Source organism: Eubalaena glacialis, chromosome 11, assembly GCF_028564815.1.
Source record: "Eubalaena glacialis isolate mEubGla1 chromosome 11, mEubGla1.1.hap2.+ XY, whole genome shotgun sequence".
NCBI classification, from domain to species: Eukaryota; Metazoa; Chordata; class Mammalia; order Artiodactyla; family Balaenidae; genus Eubalaena; species Eubalaena glacialis.
Genome location: NC_083726.1, coordinates 95747318 through 95771311, shown reverse-complemented (window position 1 = coordinate 95771311; position 23994 = coordinate 95747318).

The following is a 23994-nucleotide window of genomic DNA, read 5'->3' as shown; positions in this document are numbered from 1 at the left end:
GACTCCCTTTCCAGCAGAGGTTTGGATTGAATTTAAATAATGAAAATGAGATGCATTCATATGAGATTTAGAAGGTAAAGGAAAGTTCCTCAGGCATCAGGGGCAGGTGTGTGAACTTCAGCAAATGTGGGTTTTTGCAGTTGCCTACTATAATTCCCTGCCAGTTACCCTCCCCAGGGCTGCAGGCAGCTGTGACTTTTAGCAGTGGTTTCCTGCAGTTTTTAGACCAATGGGCAGCAGCAGGAACCTGCTGATTCTCTGGACCAAAACTACACCTAAATACTGAAGGCTAATGATCCCCCATCCCCTGCAATTTTTGCTCCCAGCTTCTCCAGTGGTTTTGAAAGCATCTACTTCAATGTACTAATTCTTTTCTGTTTGAAATGCACAGAGTAGTTTCTGTTTTTCTAATTGAACTCTGATATAAAAAGTTGTACTTAGTGTCCATGTCTGAAGTTCAAATGGTAGGATCGATTTATATCTCTGATAGTAAAGAAAATAGGAAGATGCAAAGTAAGCTGTAAAGCAGAAGAAAGAATCACATATTTTTAGTTAGAAATGAAAAAGTACAGAAAAGTCATAACTGTCAACATTTCACTTTGTCTTTTTTTAACCTTAAAGATAAAGCTAAGTCTACTTTAATCTTCATCATCCCCCCAACATCATTTTCCATTCCCTTCCTCATTTCCCAGAGAAACGACCCTATTGAGTTTGTTTATATACTTCCAACCCATATTTTACATATAAGTATGTAGTAACATTTTATGTGTTTTAAAAACAGCATCATATGTACGTATTCTCCATCTTGCATGTTTGTCTTCAGCATCACATTTTTGAAGTTGATCCAGGTTCAATTGCTTCAACTGCTTCATAGAGTTTCCTGGTTGATTATTCCATTTTGTATTAATATGTTCCCCTACTGATGGGCATTTAGGTTGTTTCCAATTGTTCGGTATCATTACTTTTATGCTGTCAATACTATATAATAAGCTCCTCTTGTTCTGAACGCTTTCTGAGTCTTGAATTTTAACGAAGCTAAGACAACATATATATTTAAAAAATATCTTTCACCTCTTTGTATTTTCTTGTAAGACAGTTACTTAACAGTGATGTGGTCCACGTACCCTAAAAACAGAAAAGTCTGATTCTAAATGATCAAAAAATCATACAGTTTAGATGAACAGGATTTTCTCAAATTCTTCATCCCTTCTGACTATATGAAGTCATGGAGACAGAAGGGAATCATCAACGTTAATAATTACTTGTGAGTCTTTGGCTTTTAAATTGTGCCATTGCAGTATTTGCTTCATAGTGCCTTGTGCCCACATCAAAAAGTAGCCAGATGAAACTCCTTGCCTCATTTGGAGGCTGCTCATCTATACCTTTTGCTTAGGCTCAATGTCAGTTTCTTGCTCCCTAACAAATCCCCTGGCAGTACAGAAATCAATGTTGGAGCACAGACCCTAGCAAGTGTGACAGTTATGCTTAGTGACTCTCTGGTGTAGTCCTTAACAAGAGTATTTAGTCGCTCACTTGGCATGTTTCATGTAGAGATATGCTTTGCAGAGAAACAATTCCAAGAGGGTTGGAATGAGTCATAGTAGTTGATTAGTCTATGGTGGTGGTGAGTCACTGGAACCAAAACATTTTGCGAAGTGCCTATTGACAGATGACCAAATGCTCTGGTTTGAGCTAGTGAGATGTGACATTTTGGAAAATAGGAAGAAAATTGCGATATCTTACTATCTCCCCATGGAACATGCTGTCAGCTGCCTAGAGGAATATTTTCATTTTTGTGTATACTGCTTCCTTGACTCAGAACACCCACTCCAATGCTACAACTCTGACTTGCAAATTCCTATTACTCATATTTCAAGACCCATCTCAGGCCTGAAGTGTTTCTTGAGACACAGTTACTCACTCCCATCACGGAGCCTCACAGCTGTTGGTTTCTACTGTTATTAGACCATCTATCGTGTGATACTGTGATTTACCTGCCTTTGTATTTATCTTCTTCATCATTCTTCAGGGGCAGAGACCTTGTGTTAGTTGTCCTTATATACTTAGAACGTGACATATAGTAGGGCTCGATTCACTTTTTAAAAATATTTATTTATTTATTTATTTTATTTTTGGCCGTGTCGGGTCTTAGTTGCGGCGCACGGGCTCTTTCATTGCAGCATGTGGGCTCTTTGTTGCAGTACGTGGGCTTCTCTCTAGTTGTGGTGAACAGGCTCCAGAGCATGCAGACTCAGTAGTTGCAGCACCTGGGCTCTCTAGTTGTGGCGTGCAGGCTTAGTTGCCCCGTGGCATGTGGGATTTTAGTTCCCTGCCCAGGGATCGAACCCACATCCCCTGCTTGAAAGGCAGATTCTTAACCACTGGACCACCAGGGAAGTCCCTCAATTCACCTTTGTTTCTTTGTTAAACGGGTGTGTTTCTGTTTATGTAGGCACCATGAGATGCTAGTACTTATAACAGTAATAGTTAACATTTACCAAAAGCTTCTTATTCTAGGAGTTTCATGGTTCAGGTCTTACGTTCAGGTTTTCAATCCATTTTGAGTTAATTTTTTTGTATGGTGTAAGATAGTGGTCCAGTTTCATTTGTTTGCATGTGGCTGTGCAGTTTTCCCAACAGCATTCATTGAAGATACTGTCCTTTTCCCATTGTATATTCTTGGCTCCTTTGCTGTAAATGAATTGACCACATATGCATGGGTTTATTTCCGGGCTCTCTATTCTGTTCCATTGATCTATGTGCCTGTTTTTATGCCAATACTATACTATTTTGATTCCTACAGTTTTGTAATATAGTTTGAAATCAGGTAGCATGATGCTTCCAATTTTGTTCTTCCAAGTGCTTCTTATGTGCTAGGCACTGTCTTAAGTGCTTTAGTTGTATTAACTCATTTTATTCTCCAATACCATTCAGGAGGTAAGAACTGTAATCTCTTTTACAGATAAGGATGCTGAAGCACAGAGACATTAAGAAACGTATCTTGCCATACAGCTTCTAAGTGGTGGAGTTAGGAATTACACTCAAGGACTATTTATAACATCAGGCACCCATGCTTCTAAACCAGGCTATATCCCACCACCTCTTGGCTCCGGTCCCCTAGAAAACAGAGCCTGATGTACAGTTTATGTGCTACCACTCCGACTCCCAGGACAGCAAGAACCTGAGGGCAAAGGTGGAAGTGAGACAGTGAAGGAGAGAAAGCAAACACAAGGCAGAACATTACAGAGATGGCCGCAGCCATCTGTTATAAATAGTCCTTTGTGCTGAAAATTGGGAAGCACTATTTGAAGTCTGAGTGCTTGACTTGTGGGCTTTGGAAAGGATTTTTTAAAAAATTGGTTTTGGTCTGATACAAGGAAATGTAAGTTAGACACAATTATTTAAGAAAAATAACTTTTCTCTAAATTATATAGAAAGGAATTAACTTGGGATTTTTTGTGAAGCGAATTATGTGAATGAATTTGTTGAAATACCTTGATTCTTTTATTTTATTGATTTATTGATTTTATTGATTTCTGCCTTTACTAATAGGATATGTCTTTTGAATTAACACCGTGTTGTGGCCAAGTAAAAAATGTCAGCTTTATCCAACAAATATTGGCATTTTGACCAAGGCTAAATATATAGTTAAAATAAAATAAATTTAAATAAAAGTAATACATACTTATCTGGAAACTTGATAAATACAATAATGTATAAAAACTAAGAATCAGCTATAATCCTACCATCCAAATACAGCCATGTTAACATTTTGGTATATGTCTACCCATGTTTCCTATGGATAGGATATGTATATATTTTACATATATATAGTTTTATTTATATATTTTACATTGGTATGCATAATATGGCAATATATACACCAAGTAAACATGTAGAATATTTTTCACATATTAATATCTGTATATATTTTATAAAACACAAACATAGTTTATATATGATTTGGAGTATTATTGTTTAACTTAATATATTATGAGGTATTTCCTAAGTTATCAAAGATTCTAAAACATGCATTTTAATGGAGACATTCGGTATTTCATTGTATGTACAGGTCAGAGCTTATATTTAACCAAATACTTCGTTGTTGGACATTTGAAATGTTTTAGATAAGAGAGCTTGTATAAGTTTCCTTTTTCTTTACAAAAATGTTATAGAATTTAGAGAGATAGAAAGGGCCTTAAGAGATGGTCTGGTCCACGCCTCTATGTACTACCCTTTAAGCATCCCTATAAGCCGGACTGAGACAGTAAAATCGTAAAAAGGATTTATTCCACTCTATTTCCTTTTATCCCTCTTCTTGCTCAGTTGCCCAAAACTTTCAGCCCCTTCTCTCTCTGTTTATTGCCAAAACTAATTATCAAAACCTCATCTATCTGGTTTTAATAAAAACGACAACAGCAGCAACAGCTGAAGCATATAGTGTTTACTGGGTACCAGGTTCTAGTCTAAGCACTACATTAATTTGAACTCCTTTAATTCTCGCAAAACCTTCTGAAGTAGACACCCTTACTATCCCCAAGTTAGAGACAAAATGGAATCACAGAGGGGTTAAGTTAATTATTCAAATTCAGTTAGAGTTTTAGCAAGTGGTGGGGCTAGCGTTTGAGCCCAGGCAGCCAAGGTTTAGAACCTGAACTGAAACCGCTATGTGATAACAGATGCCCCTGAGCATAAACCTGCCAAAGAAGTTTCCTTCTGAGTTCTAATTCCCATCATTGGAAAGGGCTGCTTGGAACGATGTGTTGAGAAGGATTCTGGGGCTATATCTGGTTTTAGAGGGGAAAAGGGCCATGATATATGAACAATGTCTCCCTTCTGTGAAAGGAAAGAGTGATTGCATATTTGCCATCTTGGCCTTACGGTTTTAGTTATGCTAGAATTAGTTCATTTCAAAGGGATAAAACTCTAGAGATAAAAGAAAATTCTGTAGGTGGAATAGAGTTTACTTATACTATTGTTTTTGCTTTTGCAGGAGGCAGATGAGAGAGCAGAGGTTAGGGCGATTTCAGGCTTTTGAATTCACACTCTTGGTCTACCACCTTCCTACCAACTGACATGCTTCCTCTATCAGTTCAAATGACTCATTTGAAGACCTTTATATTTGTTTTAAAAAATAGCCTCTTTCATTCTGTCTGTCCTTAGTTCGAATAAAAGCAGAGGACAATGGAAAGCACAAAGAATCTGGGGACAGAGTTATGGGCTTCTATTTTTTGCTCCATCGGACTAACTGTGTTTTCTTGTGTAGTATTTACTAAACCTCCTTTTAGCCTCCATTTTCTCATCTGTAAAATAATTCTTACTAAAATTGTTGTGAAGATTAAGTCAGATAATTGTATAGGAAGTGCCTTACTGACAGACGATGAATGTTCCCTCCATCACTCTCTCATATTCATCAATACATGGTATCCTTTTATATTCTTTTTTTCTTTGATTATTTCTGACAGAGGCCATTTACTAAAATGTTTACTAAATTTTTTGCTGTTCTTGCTTTTTGGTTATATGGAGATATCCTTATCAAGCTTCAGTTATCTATGTTTCAGAAATTAACACTCAGTTGAAGACCTGGCTAGTGCTTGGTAACTACACAAAACTGTATTATGGGTTATCTTGGTGCATGAATTATACTTTAAGAAGAATTATAGAAAGCCTGCTCTCTCTTATGTTGCTAGTGCCATCATTTTCTAGATTGCTCAAGGCAGAAATTTACGGGTCATCATATTCATTTGCTTTTGTTTTGGATGACTTCTATTCCTCACTGATCTGATGTTAATCTCATCTGTGCAGGAAAGAGTTTGCACACCTTTTAGAAGGACTACTTGGGGGGCTGGCCCTTGGACGCTATCTTGGAACTTGGCTTTGGAATTGATACATTGATAAGGCTGTTTTGCCCACCTGGGCCCTGACCCTGCTCTACCAGCTTGCCTAGATTAATTGTACAGATGGTGCATTCATGGTGAACGCCTGCTTTCCTACTGGGAGTCTGGAATTTTGGTAGTTGTGGGTCGTCACACAGGCAGAGAGGGCCAACATGACTGGCCTCCAGTGAAAACCTTGCACTTTGAGTCTTAAACTGGTTTCTCTGGGAAGAAACACTGATTTTTGTTTAAGAAGGAGCATGTTCTCTGTGACTATCCTCCTGGCTCTCCCCATTCCAGCTTCAGAGGAGAACTTGGGAAGCCTGTGTCTGAATTCCTCCAGACTCCACCTTATGTGTCTTTTCCCCTTGCCGGGCCTGCTGTGTATTGTTGCGCTGTAATAAACCATAGCTGTGGCTATACTGCCTCTGTGGTAATGAGCCTGTGAGCCCTTCTAGTGAGTCACCCAGCATGTGGGTGGTCCTGGGACACCCGAAATACCATCCAGTTTATTTTTCGTGTCTTAAAGTTTAATTTGAGTCTTTTTTATATCATCCATGTCTCCTTTTAACAAGCTAAATCTTTCCTCTACTTTCTTGAACATATGGAATATATTTATTATAATTGTTTTAATGTTCAAGTCTGCTAATTCTATCATCTGTGTCATTTCTGGGACTCTTTCCCTTGAATGATTGTTTTTTTTCTCCTCATCAGGGGTTGTATTTTCCTGCCTTCTGGCATACTTAGTAAGTTTTGATTGGATGCCAGTTATGCTGAATTTTACCTTTTGCTTATTGGATATTGCAATACTCCTTTAAATATTCTGGAGCCTTTTTTTCTGCAGTTAAGTTGTATGAAAATAGTTTGATCCTTTTGAGGCTTGCTTTTGAACCTTGTTAGGTGGGACCAGAGTAGCCTTTAGGCTCACTACCGAGGTGCTATTCTTCTACTGTGTTCCCTGTCTGATGCCCTGCATATTAGGGCATTTTTCCACTCTGGCTGGTGGGAACATAAAGTACTCCTAGTCTTGCATGAGTCCCAGGGATGTTCCTGCTGGTTTCTTGAGGTGGTCCTTTCATGGTCTTGGTAGCTTCTTCACATGCGTGCACTGATCAGTATTCAGCTTGAGACTCGAGGAGCCCTCAAGAGATCTCCAGAAATGTCTCTCTGTGCACCTTCCTCCTTTCCATTCAGCTAGTTCTTTCCTGTGACTTGTAGCTGCCTTGGCCTCCCCAAAGTCTCGACTCTGTCTTTTCAGCTCAGCGAGATTGTTCGGTGTTGTTTGGGCTCCCTTTCCCAGTGCTGAGCCCTGGAAGCCAGGCTGTCGTAGGGCTCGCCTTGCTTGTTTCCCTTCTCTAAGGGATCCCTGCCCTCCCCTGCCTGTTGTGCAGGGTCTAAAAACCACTGTTTTCTATATTTTGTTCATTATTTTTTAGTTTTTAAGGTGGGAGGGTAAATCCAGCCTGTTACTCTGTCATGGTCAAAAGTGGATGTCCAGACTTCCACACACTTCTTTGAATCAGGTAGTTGAGGGTCTTGACTTCTCATCACTGAGATATTGCCTGGCACATAGCAGTTGTTCAAATATTATCTGTTGAAAGACAAAATGAATGAATACTGTATAGTTAAAGATACAGTAGTATTTTTCATTTCCCCAGACTAGACACTTAAAAGTAAAATTTCAAAAAATTATGTTTAGATGTCTGCAGGCTTGAGGCAAAATCCCTGCTCTCACTTAGTAACCGTCTGACCCTGTGGCCTTTTCCCTTCTGAGGACAACACGTACCTTGCAGGACAAGGGTGAGAATTAACTGAGAGGTGGTGTACAAGAAGCACACAGTAAGTTCGGAGTGAGACGGGAACACTTGCTATTGTTCTTGGCCTGCTTAAGTAGTAACCCTATATTGATATAAGGCTTTATAATTCATGTGCTTTCCATATATGTGTCACATATAATCCTAACAATATATTTTCTCCCAAGTAATTACCTAAGTTTAAAGTCTCAAGAATCTTCTGAAAGAAGAATACAGTAAGACAAGCATTTGAAGACTTGAGAGCAGAGCTTTGCTTTTGAACATCACACTCTGTTTCTGGCTTTGAAGCAGGACATCCAGGCTTCAGGATAGACTTTGCCTCTCAAGTTTTTAACCTGCTCTTCGCCTAGTGTGTATGCCAAAGCTGTCTCCACAGACTCCCCTTTGCGCTCACCTTCTGCGATGTAAAGCCTGTAATTAATATTATGTGTTACCCTGACGGCTGATAAATTTGGGACAGCCTTGAGTGGCCTAATGCATGTCCCCCTTCCCACTGTGCTCTCACGGATTAGGCCCTCTAGCCAAACAACCGTTCTTATCAAGGGGACCAGACGCAGTTTCAGCTTATCCTCAAGGGATGGGTTTTAATTTCCTGCCAGACGGTGGGATTATTCATTCTCCTGTGGGAACCAGGGGGCACCCCGACCTCTTGATACTACAAAGCCTGCCTCCCACCCCCGCTGGTTGTTCACTCGCCCCTGACTGCAGACTCCGTGTGGCCCTGTGTGGGTGCTGTTTCTTCTTCCCCTGAGCTGTGAGCTTATGTGACTAGTACTGTTCATCCCATCTGTCCAGGATTGGGTGTCATGTGTTTGGTCGTCCCCTCAGAACCCTGGGACAGGAACCTTTCCCTGGACAGTAGGGTGAATGGTGTGCTAATTTCTGCTATATAGCAAAGTAACTCAATTATACACATATATACATTCTTTTTTTAACACTCTTTTCCATTATGGTTTATCCCAAGAGATTGGATATAGTTCCCTGTGCTATACAGTAGGACCTTGTTGTTTATCCATTCTAAATGTAATGGTGTGCATCTACTAACCCCCAACTCCCACTCCATCCCTCTCCCTACCCCCTCCCCCTTGGCAACCACGAGTCTGTTCTCTATGTCTGTGAGTCTGTTTCTGGAAAACTCTAGGAGCTTAAAGACACAGGTTCCCAGAAGAGGTCAGGAGGGGGACTAAGGAGCCAACCCCGGCTTCTCCTTCTCTGGGTCTGAGTGCTGGCCCTCCCACACACTGGGAGAAGGTAACACAGAGTGTGGCCGGACCGGGTGTTCTTTCTCTGCACTCTTCTTCCTTTCATCCTCACCCCTGATGGGAAGGAGGCTTCTAATCTGATTACATATCCAAGTTATGCTGTGAGAGGTGGTCCATATTAGGAGGAGGAAGGTTTGCCTGCCTAATAACCTCTTTGGTCAAGGATCCCACTGGAGAGGTTGGGAGCCAGTTATATCCCAGTTGGAACCAGGAGCAATAGTTGAGTTGGCTCTGGAGAGGTGGTAAGTGGGAAGGATGGAGCCAGAGCCTTTGATTGGGAAAAGGGATAGAAAAGGAAGAAGTACCAATAAAGTGTCTGTTCTGTTGGAACTCACATATTTCAGGATATAAAATATCCTGAATTTTTAAATAACAAGAATATAATTAAATGAAAAAAGAGAAATATATGATATGTGACTATACTTTATTCTCCCTGAAAATTCCTCCTGTTAGATTTATTAAATTGAATAAGTTGGGGATCCAAAAGCTAATTTGAGTTAAAAGGAGAATTTGTTGAATCAGGATATTCTTCATAGGCCGCTGATTTAAAAATCTTTCTGCTAGCTGGTGACTAGTGCGGTTGTTTTAGTTGGTAAAGATCTCTTTCCACATTGACTGAATCAGAATGGTCTCGCCTAAGAGAGTGAGACAAAGAATCCTACTAATACTCATCAAACAGTTTGGGAACAGCACAAATGATACACCAGGCTCTATTCTAAGCACTTGTTTACATGCATTATCTCCTTTAATCCCCAAAACAGTCCTACAAGGTAGGTGCTATCACTGGCTATGTGACTTCTGGCAAGTTACTTACCCTTTCCGAATCCCATCTGTAAAATGAGTGGAGCCACAGTACCTATTTCAGAGAGTTTTTGTGAAAATTAAGTGATAGGATCAATGTAAAGCACTCAGCCCAATTCCTAGAATACATTAACTGTGAAGGGGAACAGAATATGCCACCCCAAAATATGCCTCTTTGGCATAGGATTATTTTGAAAAACTGCAGACGCAGGAGAAACTCTGAAAACAGAGTAGAAGGGAAATTTACATTAGAAAGGGGGCCTGTACCAGGAAGAGAGCTACCAGCAGAGATAAGTTTTTTGCCTGAGCATAACAGGGAAGGCTTTGTTTACTTCTCTTTGAAGTCCCAGTTCCCCGATGCTTTTCCTAGCTCAGGATGGTATATAAGCCTCAATTTCTGGCCACTTTTAGTATCTCATATTTTTTGTGGGACTCCTGTACGTACATACTTAAAATTGTTGTTTTTTTTTTTCCTGTTAATCTGTCTTTTATTATGGGGGGTCTCAACCAAAGAACGTAGGCGGGTAGAGGCAAAATTATATTCCCTCCCCTATAACTGCTAAAAGGATTTGTTGTTTAAAAGCTATGCTATTTTTATTCCCGACTGTCCAAGGGAAGAGTTTACAGACTATGGGTGTTAAACATATTTGAAATTTTCAAAGCACTCAGAACATTAAACATTCCATCACTGGGCCATCATTTGAGTTCAAGCCCTGGCTAGTGCAGGAGGCAGGTGTGTTAAAGCTAGGCGGGCTCTCAGACCACCACGTGTATTTGTATCTTCTGGCCCAGATGCACACAGTAGGCAGTGCAGGGCGTGGAACAGTTCAGTGGCCAAGACATGTGGCGCCAGATTGCCTGGATTCGAATCCCAGTCCTGGCATTTAGTAGCTGTGCAAACATGGGCATTTAGTTAACGTCCCTGCACCTCAGTTTGTCATCTGTAAAATGGGGAGAACGGCAGCACTGTTTAAGTGCTTAAGGGAGTGATTAAGGGAGACAGTGCAGGTGAAGCATGCCGGGCATGTAGGGAGCACTAGTGAATGGAGTTATGACATGTTGGTGAACGGCATTCGAGTAGAGGACTGTGGGATGTAGATCCCAATACAAAATGCTAATAAGGTGTTAACCAGGAGTTCTCACCCCTGTCGTGTGTAGCACTTTCTGAAAGGAATGATTTTTGGATGCTTAAACAGCTAACGTGTTGAGTACAATTTGCAAGACGCCGTGCTGAGCACTTTACCTGTTTTAACTTATTTCATCTCTAATAATGCCGTAAGATAGGCACTGTCGTTCTTCCCATTTTACAGATGAGAAAACAGAGGCCCAGAGAAGTGAAATACCCATTGCTCTGAGCAGTAGGCAGGACTGATGTTGAAGGGCCGTATGGCTGTGGGCTGGCGTGCAGAGCTCCCTCTACCATCGCGTTCACGTGCTGAAGGCTCGATTGTGATTCAGGAGGCAGCTGCCTGGTCTGGGAGGGGCGGGATGCACCCTAAACCTCTGCAAATTCAGAGGTTCTCCCCATTTTACAGAGGTTTGCAGAGGTTTAGGGTGCATCCCGCCCCTACCTGTTCACAGACCGCGGAAGGTGTGTGGTGGCGGAGAGGGAGCAGGACACGTTCCTTACCCTTCCCCGGAAGCCACTGCCACAAGAGGCCACCTCGCTGCTGAGCCTGTTAGCGGAGGAGGTGGGTGCCTGGCGTTCCTGTGAACTGATTAAAAGCAAGAGAGAGGGATGGAGCCGGCTTCGTGGGGAGACAGGCCTCTTCGTTCAACACTGAGGTGAGGTGGAGACAGCTCCTTTATGCCCAGAAATATCCATCCTACCATCTCTCTGAAAACGCCTCTGTTTCTAGAATTCCCTGTTTACAGAGGGAAGGGCACAGGGACCATGTTAACTGTCTTCAGGTAACACTAATCGGTTCATCCCTTGGAGTCCCTGCTTCACGTGTGTTTGTCGAAAAGATTGCATGTAATGTCCTCCAGCTGAGGGTAAAAAAGGGAAACAGAATAGGAAACTACATGGTGTGTGGTTGGGTGGGAGAAGGGATGCAGGTGGGGAGGAGAGGGGCTCTGAGGGGGAAATTGCTTGGGCACCAGAGCCGGTGCTGCCTGCTTCCAATTTCTGTTACGCTGGCCTTAAATGTCATTCAGGAGGACGTCATGTGAGTCTTTGGCATGGATGTATCGCTCTGACCCTTGGGAGAGAGCAGACAGGAGTATTGTCTCTTTCATCTTTAAGAACACTTTCTTTTCTATTCAGCAGCTGCCTTATTGCAATTGAAGTTCCCATCAGTCAAGTAGACATTAAGTGGCTTCTTATACAAATACTTACAGAGTCCTGACTTTGCAAGGGCCTCTGAAAAGCATTCTATTTCTTATAAATTCTTTGAAGTTTTATTTTGGCTCCAGCAAGTGTGTACAGATATATCCAGAGATGGAAAGTATTCCTGTGCAAATGAACTCCACAACCATGAAGTGATGGTTGGAAAAGACAATATGCTCACAATTGGAAAAGACAATATGCTCACAATTCCCTGTTGGAGCAGCCCCCAAAGGTCACCTCCAGGTAACGTGACGGGGAAGTTGCTTTTGCTGTTAATTATTGTCCACGTTTAGACTAGAAACTTTGCGAGCTAAAAAAAATTTAAAGTGTTCATGATAGTCAGTTTGAAGGATATGGATAAATGAATTGAAAATAAAAATCACTTGTAATTACAATACTGAGACAACTTCCATTAACGACCTTTGCTCAGAATATATCTGTATCTCTATCTTTGTCTCTACTGATCTACCAATCTATCTATGGCCATAATAATGTTTTGAGATATTAACCAATTTTTATTGTAAATTTTATCAAAGTATAATATACAGACAGAAAAATGCACAGATCCTAAGTGTACTTTTGCACAAATTGGTGTGTTTTTATAAGCTGAACATACCTGGGTGCCTAACAGGTAACTGAAGAAATGGATGTTTCCATGAACTGGTGTGCATTCCCTCTGAGTTTACCTGTACCCTGAGGTCCTTTCTCTACCTCAAGTAGGTAGAGTTTTCCAACTTCATGTCTTGGGTAAAGGAGGCATCTGCAGATCACAGAAAAAAGGGACTTGACTTTTTGACAGAGATCCAAGAAGATGAGAGATTTAGAAGAACATGAATCAATTTGAGCCAATTTTTTTTTAACCCTAAGCCTAGATAAAGGATTCTTGGATGGGGGAAGAGGAGAGAAGAAAGTAAGCAAATTGAGCAAAGACATCACTGGGTCTCTTAGACGGGGCCTTGGCCCAACTCTAAGTTCACAGACTCTATCAGAGAAACTGTGGACTGGAACTTGGATCCACATGTAAAGGTTTCCAGATCCAAGAGCATCCTGCTTTCAGTACAGTGAAGGCCTGAACCCTCATTCAATTCAAGTAAAGTAGCCCCCATGCTCCATGTGTCAGCGTAGCCTCCCAAGTCCTAAAGTGCACATCTTAGACATGAGGGTGAGTCTGGTGCAGATGGTCCTTGGTCCTCGCTTTCAGAAACATGGGTGTAGATTTTTGTCCAGGCCATGACCATGCTTCCCAAGCTTGTCTGTGCATCAGAACTACCCAGGGAGCTTGTTAAATACACAGATTTCCAGGACCCACTACTGAATTTGATCAGGTCTGGCAATCTGAATGTTGACCAACTCTCCCAGGGATTATTATGCAATCAGTCAGGCATCCACTGGAGGATTAGATTTGACATTGGAGGATTAGAAGTGCTCTTCCAGTGGCCTGTGAAGTATATCACTTTATAAGAACAATGATTCAGTGCAGTGGTGTCCAAGTGACCCAGTGGAGCCCATTTAGAAGCTGTTGATGGAAGAGGAGCAGCTTAGGTGGTAAGGCACCTCTCCTGTCCTTCATTCAGGCAGACAGACCCCCTTCTACCTAAATGGACTTGCATAAAGTATTCCAAGGTCAAGAAAGTTTAGCAAACCACTCTCAATTCCACAGTATCAACCATTATCAACCACATCCTTTGCTCTGTCATTTATTTTATCCACAGAGAAATTTATGTGAGGATGAGGGTACCCCTGGCAAGAGCTTTGCAGGCCAAAGTCCTCTCTTCATTCCCTGAAGAAGAGATGGTGCAGCTGTGACACTGTTGCTCTGTGCTTTCCAGCATCATGCCTGCGTCCGCAGGCCTCCTGAGGCTCCCAAGAGATTCTGCCATGGATTAGCTTATGCCCTTCTGACTAGAGAGTCCTCTGGGCCTGGCTTGGAGGCATTTAGAGCTCTGTTCCCAATTATTAAAAGCATAGCAAGAGTGCAGAGAACACTTACAATAGTAATAATGATAAAAAAGAACTTTAAAAGCCAAAGCTATAACAAATAGTCTATTAACCTCTTCAGATGAGCTAATTTAAAGTGTTCCAAGTGTAATACCCGCTAGGATAATGTATGAGCCATTGACTGGTCACATCTAGAATATGTACTGCTGAAGCCAGCACCAGTGACCAGGCAGATCTTTTCATTTAGGGCTGCCGCTTAGTGGGATGAAAGTACAGTTGAGGCTCCCTGTCTGCCAATGGGAGTAAATGGAAAAAGAAGAACCAGGATGGAAAGAAAGCTAGAATTTGAGTGCCCCCAAAATAATCCTTTGAATATGATACTGGAGGAGAAGTTAGAGAAGATACAAAAGGAACTTGTAGGGACCAGATGATTTCTGTTCAAAAATAGAACTATCCAGGAAAACAAGGATGGAGAAGAGGTAATTACTGTGTCACTCAAAATCCTGGTGCTGGCTGCAGGGTAAGATGGTGAATGTTCTAACTTCTCAGCTAGATTCGGGAAGCAAGGATGGGAAAATCAAATCAGGTGGTGTTTGTTTATGTCAATTTGCTTTTATCAAAGTAAACCTCTTATTGATGTATGTCTTACATACATAAAAGTACAAAATCATAAATTTATAGTTAGGTGAATTTTTACAAAGTGAACTTAACCCTTATATAAAGTGAGTGCAGGATGAAGAGGTAGAACATTAACCGTTCCCTGGAAGCACCATCCTGCTTCCTTATAATCACTGGCTCCCACGAAGGAAACCACTATCCTAACTACAAATATGGGGGATTTGCCTACTTTTGAACTTTACATAAATGGACTCATACAGTCAGTACTCTTTTGTATCTGCCTTCTTTTGCACTGCACTGTGTTTGTGAGTTCACCTACGTGTGTGTGTGTGTGTGTGTGTGTGGCTGCTCATTTTTTTGACTGTATCATGTTTCATCCTACGGACGTACCACAGATTCTCTGTTCTGTTGTCAGGCCATTTAGGTTATCTTCAGCTCTTTGCTGTTACAAACACTGCTGCTATGAACTTGTTTGAGTTGATTATTTAAAAATAATCTTGGGTGATGGAGTTCAAGATGGCGGAGTAGAAGAATGTATGCTCACTCCCTCTTGTGAGAGCACAGGAATCATAACTAACTGCTGAACAATCATCGAGAGGAAGACACTGGAACTCACCAAAAAAAGATACCTCACATCCAAAGACAAAGAAGAAGCCACAATGAGATGGTAGGAGGGGCACAATCACAATAAAATCAAATCCCATAACTGCTGGGTGGGTGACTCACAAACTGAAGAATACTTATACCACAGAAGTCCACCAACTGTAGTGAAGGTTCGGAGCCCCATGTCAGGCTTCCAAACCTGGGGGTCCGGCGATGGGAGGAGGAGTTCCTAGAGAATCAGACTTTGAAGGCTAGCGGGATTTGATTGCAGGACTTCGACAGGACTGGGGGAAACAGAGACTCCACTCTTGGAGGGCGCACACAAAATAGTGTGCACATTGGAACCAAGGGGAAGGAGCAGTGACCCCATAGGAAACTGAACCAGACCTGCCTGCTAGTGTTGGAGGGTCTCCTGCAGAGACAGGGGGTGGCTGTGGCTCACCATGGGGACAAGTACACTGGCAGCAGAAGTTCTGGGAAGTACTCCTTGGCATGAGCCCTCCCAGAGTCTGCCACTAGCCCCACCAAAGAGCCTGGGTAGGCTCCAGTGTTGGGTCGCCTCAGGCCAAACAACCAACAGGGAGGGAACCTGGCCCCACCCATCAGCAGACAAGCAGATTAAAGTTTTACTGAGCTCTGCCCACCAGAGCAACAGTCAGCTACACCCACCACCAGTCCCTCCCATCAGGAAACTTGCACAGGTCTCTTAGGTAGCCTCATCCACCAGAGGGCAGACAGCAGAAGCAAGAAGAGCTACAATCCTGCAGCCTGTGGAACAAAAACTACATTCACAGAAAGATAGACAAGATGAAAAGGCAGAGGGCTATGTACCAGATGAAGGAACAAGAAAAAACCCAAGAAAAAAACCTAAATGAAGTGGAAGGCAACCTTCCAAAAAAGAATTCAGAATAATGATAGTGAAGATGATCCAGGACCTCGGAAAAATAATGGAGGCAAAGATCGAAAAGATGCAAGAAATGGTTAACAAAGACCTAGAAGAATTAAAGAACAAACACCTAGAAGAATTAAAGAACAAACAAACAGAGATGAACAATACAATAACGGAAATGAAATATACACTAGAAGGAATCAATAGCAGAATAACTGAGGCAGAAGAATGAATAAGTGACCTGGAAGACAGAAGGGTGGAATTCACTGCCACTGAACAGAATAAAGAAAAAAGAATGAAAAGAAATGAAGACAGCCTAAGAGACCTCTGGAACAACATTAAATGCAACAACATTCACATTATAGGGGTCCCAGAAGGAGAAGAGACAGAGAAATGACCCGAGAAAATATTTGAAGAGATTATAGTTGAAAACTTCCCTAACATGGGAAAGGAAATAGCCACGCAAGTCCAGGAAGCGCAGAGAGTCCCAGGCAGGATAAACCCAAGGAGAAACACGCCGAGACACATAGTAATCAAATTGACAAAATTTAAAGACAAATTATTGAAAGCAACAAGGCAAAAATGACAAATAACATACAAGGGAACTACCATAAGTTTAACAACTGATTTCTCAGCAGAAACTCTGCAAGCCAGAAGGGAGTGGCATGATATACTTAAAGTGATGAAAGGGAAGAACCTACAACCAAGATTACTCTACCCGGCAAGGATCTCATTCAGATTTGACGGAGAAATCAAAGGCTTTACAGACAAGCAAAAGCTAAGAGAATTCAGCACCACCAAACCAGCTCTACAACAAATGCTAAAGGAACTTCTCTAAGTGGGAAACACAAGAGAAGAAAAGGACCTACAAAAACAAACCTATAACAATTAAGAAAATGGTAATAGGAACATAGATATAGATAATTACCTTAAACATGAATGGATTAAATGCTGCAACCAAAAGACACAGGCTCGCTGAATGGATACAAAAACAGGACCCATATATATGCTGTCTACAAGAGACCCACTTCAGACCTAGGGACACCTACAGTTGAAAGTGAGGGGATGGAAAAAGATATTCCATGAAAATAGAAATCAAAAGAAAGCTGGAGTAGCAATACTCATATCAAATAAAATAGACTTTAAAGTAAAGAATGTTACAAGAGACAAGGAAGGACACTACGTAATGATCAAGGGATCAATCCAAGAAAAAGATATAATAATTATAAATATATATGCACCCAACATAGGAGCACCTCAATACATAAGGCAACTGCTAACAGCTATAAAAGCGGAAATCGACAGTAACACAATAATAGTGGGAGACTTTAACACCTCACTTACACCAATGGACAGATCATCCAAACAGAAAATTAATAAGGAAACACAAGCTTTAAATGACACAATAGACCAGATAGATTTAATTGATATTTATAGGACATTCCATCCAAAAACAGCAGATTACACTTTCTTCTCAATTGCACATGGAACATTCTCCAGGATAGATCACATCTTGGATCACAAATCAAGCCTCAATAAATTTAAGAAAATTGAAATCATATCAAGCATCTTTTCTGACCACAACGCTATGAGATTAGAAATCAATTACAGGGAAAAAAAACGTTAAAAACACAAACACATGGAGGCTAAACAATATGTGACTAAATAACCAAGAGATCACTGAAGAAATCAAAGAGGAAATCAAAAAATACCTAGAGACAAATTACAATGAAAACACAACAATCCAAAACCTATGGGATACAGCAAAAGCAGTTCTAAGCGAGAAGTTTAGAGCAATAAAAGCCTACCTCAAGAAACAAGAAAAATCTCAAATAAACAATCTAACCTTACACCTAAAGGAACTAGTGAGAGAAGAACAAACAAAACCCAAAGTTAGTAGAAGGAAAGAAATCATAAAGATCAGAGCAGAAATAAATAAAGTAGAAACAAAGAAAACAATAGCAAAGATCAATAAAACTAAAAGCTGGTTCTTGGAGAAGAGAAACAAAATTGATAAACCATTAGCCAGACTCATGAAGAAAAAGAGGGAGAGGACTCAAATCAATAAAATTAGAAATGAAAAAGGAGAAGTTACAACAGACACCGCAGAAATACAAAGCATCCTAAGAGACTACTACAAGCAACTCTATGCCAATAAAATGGACAACCTGGAAGAAGTGGACAAATTCTTAGAAAGGTATAACCTTCCAGGACTGAACCAGGAAGAAATAGAAAATATGAACAGACCAATCACAAGCAATGAAATTGAAACTGTGATTAAAAATCTTCCAACAAACAAAAGTCCAGGACCAGATGGCTTCACAGGTGAATTCTATCAAAAATTTAGAGAACAGCTAACACCCATCCTTCTCAAACTCTTCCAAAAAATTGCAGCAGAAGGAACACTCCCAAACTCATTCTATGAGGCCACTATCCCCCTGATACCAAAACCATACAAAGATACTACAGAAAAAGAAAATTACAGACCAATATCACTGATGAATATAGATGCAAAAATCCTCAACAAAATACTAGCAAACAGAATCCAACAAGAGATTAAAAGGATCATACACCATGATCAAGTGGGATTTATCCCAGGGATGCAAGGATTCTTCAATATATGCAAATCAATCAATATGATACACCATATTAATAAACTGAAGAATAAAAACCATGTGATCATCTCAATAGATGCAGAAAAAGCTTTTGACAAAATTCAGCACCCATTTATGATAAAAACTCTCCAGAAAGTGGGCATAGAGGGAACCTACCTCAACATAATAAAGGCCATATATGACAAACCCACAGCAAACATCATTCTCAATGGTGAAAAACTGAAAGCATTTTCTCTAAGATCAGGAACAACACAAGGACATCCACTCTTGCCACTATTATTCAACATAGTTTTGGAAGTCCTAGCCACAGAAATTAGAGAGGAAAAGGAAATAAAAAGAATACAAACTGGAAAAGAAGAAGTAAAACTGTCAATGTTTGCAGATGACATGATACTATATACAGAGAATCCTAAAGATGCCACCAGAAAACTGCTAGAGCTAATCAATGAATTTGGTAAAGTTACAGGATACAAAATTAATGCACAGAAATCTCTTGCTTTCCTATACACTAATGATGAAAAATCTGAAAGAGAAATTAAGGAAACACTCCCATATACCACTGCAATGAAAAGAATAAAATACCTAGGAATAAACCTATCTAGGGAGACAAAAGACCTGTATGCAGAAAACTATAAGACACTGGTGAAAGAAATTAAAGATGACACAAACAGATGGAGAGATATACCATGTTCTTGGATTGGAAGAATCAATATTGTGAAAATGACTATACTACCCAAAGCAATCTACAGATCCAATGCAATCCCTATCAAATTACCAATGGCATTTTTTACAGAACTGGAACAAAAAATCTTAAAATTTGTATGGAGACACAAAAGACCCCGAATAGCCAAAGCAGTCTTGAGGGAAAAAAACGGAGCTGGAGGAATCAGACTCCCTGACTTCAGACTATACTGCAAAGCTACAGTAATCAAGACAATATGGTACTGGCTCAAAAACAGAAATATAGATCAATGGAACAGGATAGAAAGCCCAGAGATAAACCCACGCACCTATGGTCAACTAATCTATGACAGAGGAGGCAAGGATATACAATGGAGAAAAGACAGTCTCTTCAATAAGTGGTGCTGGGAAAACTGGACAGCTACATGTAAAAGAATGAAATTAGAACACTCCCTAACACCATACACAAAAATAAACTCAAAATGGATTAGAGACCTAAATGTAAAACTGGACACTATAAAACCCTTAGAGGACAACATAGGAAGAACACTCTTTGACATAAATCACAGCAAGATCTTTTTTGATCCACCTCCTAGAGTAATGGAAACAAAAACAAAAACAAACAAATGGGACCTAATGAAACTTAAAAGCTTTTGCAAAGCAAAGGAAAGTACAAACAAGACAAAAAGACAACCCTCAGAATGGGAGAAAATATTTGCAAAGAAATCAACGGACAAAGGATTAACCTCCAAAATATATAAACAGCACATGCAGCTCAATATTAGAAAAACAAAGAACCCAATCAAAAAATGGGCAGAGGACCTAAATAGACATTTCTCTAAAGAAGACATACAGATGGCCAAGAAGCACATGAAAAGCTGCTCAACATCACTAATTATTAGAGAAATGCAAATCAGAACTACAATGAGGTATCCCCTCACACCCGTTAGAATGGGCATCATCAGAAAATCTACAAACAGCAAATGCTGGAGAGGGTGTGGAGAAAAGGGAACCCTCTTGCACTGTTGGTGGGAATGTCAATTGATACAACCACTATGGAGAACAGTATGGAGGTTCCTTAAAAAACTAAAAGTAGAATTACCATATATTCCAGCATTCCCACTACTGGGCATATACCCAGAGAAAACCATAATTCAAAAAGACACATGCACATGCATGCCAATGTTAACTGTAGCACTATTTACAGTAGCCAGGTCATGGAGGCAACCTAAATGCCCATTGACAGACGAATGGATAGAGAAGATGTGGTACATATATACAATGGAATATTACTCAGCCATAAAAAGGAACGAAATTGGGTCATTTGTAGAGACATGGATGCATCTAGAGACTGTCATACAGAGTGAAGTAAGTCAGAAAGAGAAAAACAAATATCTTATATTAACGCATATATGTGGAACCTAGAAAAAGTGGTACAGATAAATCAGTTTGCAGGGCAGAAATTGAGACACGGATGTAGAGAACAAACGTATGGACACCAAGGGGGGAAAGTGACGGGGTGGTGGTGGTGGTGTGATAAATTGGGAGATGGGGATTGACATATATACACTAATATGTATCAAATAGGTAACTAATAAGAACCTGCTGTTTAAAAAAATAAAATAAAATTCAAAAATTAAAAAAAAATCTTTATTTATTATTATCTTTATATTATTTCAAAAAATTCAACTATTTTTCTTTTAGAAGAACATATTGAATGCATGGCAAAATATTTTCTGGGAACTAAGTTACACTTCAGCACTACCATTTTCTTTTCATATAACAGTAAATATTAGTATGCATATTATCAATGGTACTCATCACAATCTTCTCCTTGACTTTTTGAATAGGGGGAGAAAAGTGTAAACACATGATTAGAGGATTGAGAAAGTATTAAGTATCAAGAAAATTACATTTATGGGTGAGGCTCCTTTGGTTGAGGAGAGAAATTTATTTATTTATTTAAAAAATTTTTATTGAAGTTGATTTACAATGTTGTGTTAGTTTCAGGTGTACAGTAAAGTGATTCAGTTATATATGTATAATATATATATTCTCTTTTACATTCTCTTCCATTATAGGTTATTACAAGATATTGAGTATAGTTCCCTGTGCTGTATAATAGCTCCTTATTAGTTATCTATTTTATATATAGTAGTTTGTATATTTTAATCTCAAACTCCTAATTTATCTCTCTCTCTACCTCCTCTTTGGTAACCATAAATTTGTTTTCTATGTCTATGAGTCTATTTATGTTTTGTAAATAAGTTCATTTCTATCCTATTTTAGATTCCACATGTAAGTGATATCATATGATATTTGTCTTTCTCTGTCTGATTTACTTCACTTAGTATGATTATCTCTAGGTCCATCCCTGTTGCTGCAAATGGCATTATTTCATTCTTTTTTTTATGGCTGATTGATAGTCCATTGTATATATGTACCACGTCTTCTTTATCCATTCATCTGTCAATGGACACTTAGGTTGAGAAGAGAAATTTATAATGTAGTTTTCTGTATTTCATTATAGTCCATAATCTGGATGATCTTTTCATGATAGGAAATCCTTAAACCAATTCATGATATCTCATAACCCTCAATTAAAGTTTCATTTAAGTGTTGTTTCCCCATGAGTGTGTTCTAATTCTGGTGTTGTCCTGGCGAGGGCATGGTGGATGGGGTGCATGGCGCTATCTCACTGCTGTTCTCTCTGCATGTTCTGTAACGTCCATGTTGCCTCTACGTAGCTGTTAGGATCAGGTTTAGCTCCACATGACAAAACAACAATATGAAACAAGACAAAATAACAGGGACTTAAACTTGATATGGTTTATTTCTCCCTTAAGCAGTCTGGGGATATAAGATGATATCTTTAAGATAGCATCAGTGATCCTAGCTTTTGTTTCCCTTGTCTGTCGTCCTAAGCACATTACTTCCATTCTTATGCTTACCCCATGGTTCACTATGGTTGCTAGTGACCCAGTTGATAGCATGTCTATGTTATAGGCTGGAAGCAGGAGAGAAGGAGGAGAAAAGGAGGTAGGGAGGGAGGAGGAGGAGACAGAGGGGGAGGGGGAGGGAGAAGGAGAAAAAAGGCATGCCCTCTGTCTAGAAATAGTTCCTGAAAGTCACAAGCACTTCCATTACATTCTCAAAGCCAGAATGTCATTGGGAAATACGGTCCTTATCCAGTCATATTGCTGCTGCGTATAAATTGGGGCTTTGTTAAGGAAGAGGAGGAAAAAGGATGTTGGGTAGAGGTAGGCATTTAAAGTGTTTGCGACACTTTCAAGATCTTAGGCAAATGCTGGGTTTGCTCAGAGGTGGTGCAGCAATGTGGTAGACAGCAGAGAAGGGCACAGAGGACCCTAAACAAAAAAACTGTACCCGAGAAACGCCGGCATCAGACCTGCCTGACTTGACAAACTCCTTATTCTCTTGGGAGCACTTTATTTAGCAGTATGTTTTTGCAAAATGTAAAAGATAAAGATAGGAAAAATAAGTCCTTAACTTTCATTAAGAGCAGGAAGAGACAGTGTGTTTGGTTTGTTGGCTGGTTTTGTTTTTGTTGGTGAGGCAAAGAAAGGAAGATGACAGAGCCTCCTCTGGTGATTTTCATGGATAAAGGAAAGAAAGTCTGGCCAAGTTTTTCTAAGTGTGATCCTGCCTGAAAGTAAGAGGATGAACCTTTACCTTTCATTTTACATTTACATTTACATTTTAATAGATTTTTAAAATTACTAATGGAAAATAAACAACAGTTTAAATGGCTCTTATTGGATTTACTTTATATTTACCAAATGACTATTCTTTAAATATTACATAGTTAATAACTATAACTATTACAGCATATAGCATACTCACATTTTTAAAACTTTAAAACATTCAAATTTTTTTGAAATACAGTTCTCACTGTTTCTTAGTCTTCTTTGAAAAGTGACTCGGATTCTGTACTACTCATTCTCTGAACCTGTCTGGTGTGTTTGTAATAATAATAATAACAACGATAACAGCAACAACAATAATAAATATGTTAAAACCATGCGAGTTTAATATTGTCATTTAAATAAAATGGGCATGTAGGCTAAGAATAATCTTGAAAATCAGGGAAGAGTATTACTCACTCAGCTGTGTGGTTAGGCAGGGATCCCATGGAGGAATACAAAGCCTCCACTGAATATTTAATGAAATGTGGCACAGTTATGAGGGAAGATACATACTTCAGTGTAAAATGGCTAAGCAATTGCACATGCTCTCCTTTTGTGAGGTTTGTACCCAAAATAACTTGACTAAAAAGAGAAATCTAGGGCAAATAATTTTATTCATTTAACAATGCTATAAGCTTGTTTTTCTCAGGAGTTTGGAAGGCAGATGTGGCAGAACTCTCTATTTCATCAAGTATCTATCATGCACCAATTTTATACAGTACTACAAAGTTTTGGATCCCTTTTACATATAAACATGTGATATTTCTCCCTTCTCGTGGTACAGTGGGGAGGGTACTGGAATAGGCCTTGTGGACCTGAGTTTTCTTACTTTGCTAGTAATGGGCAGGGGTGGACCAGATT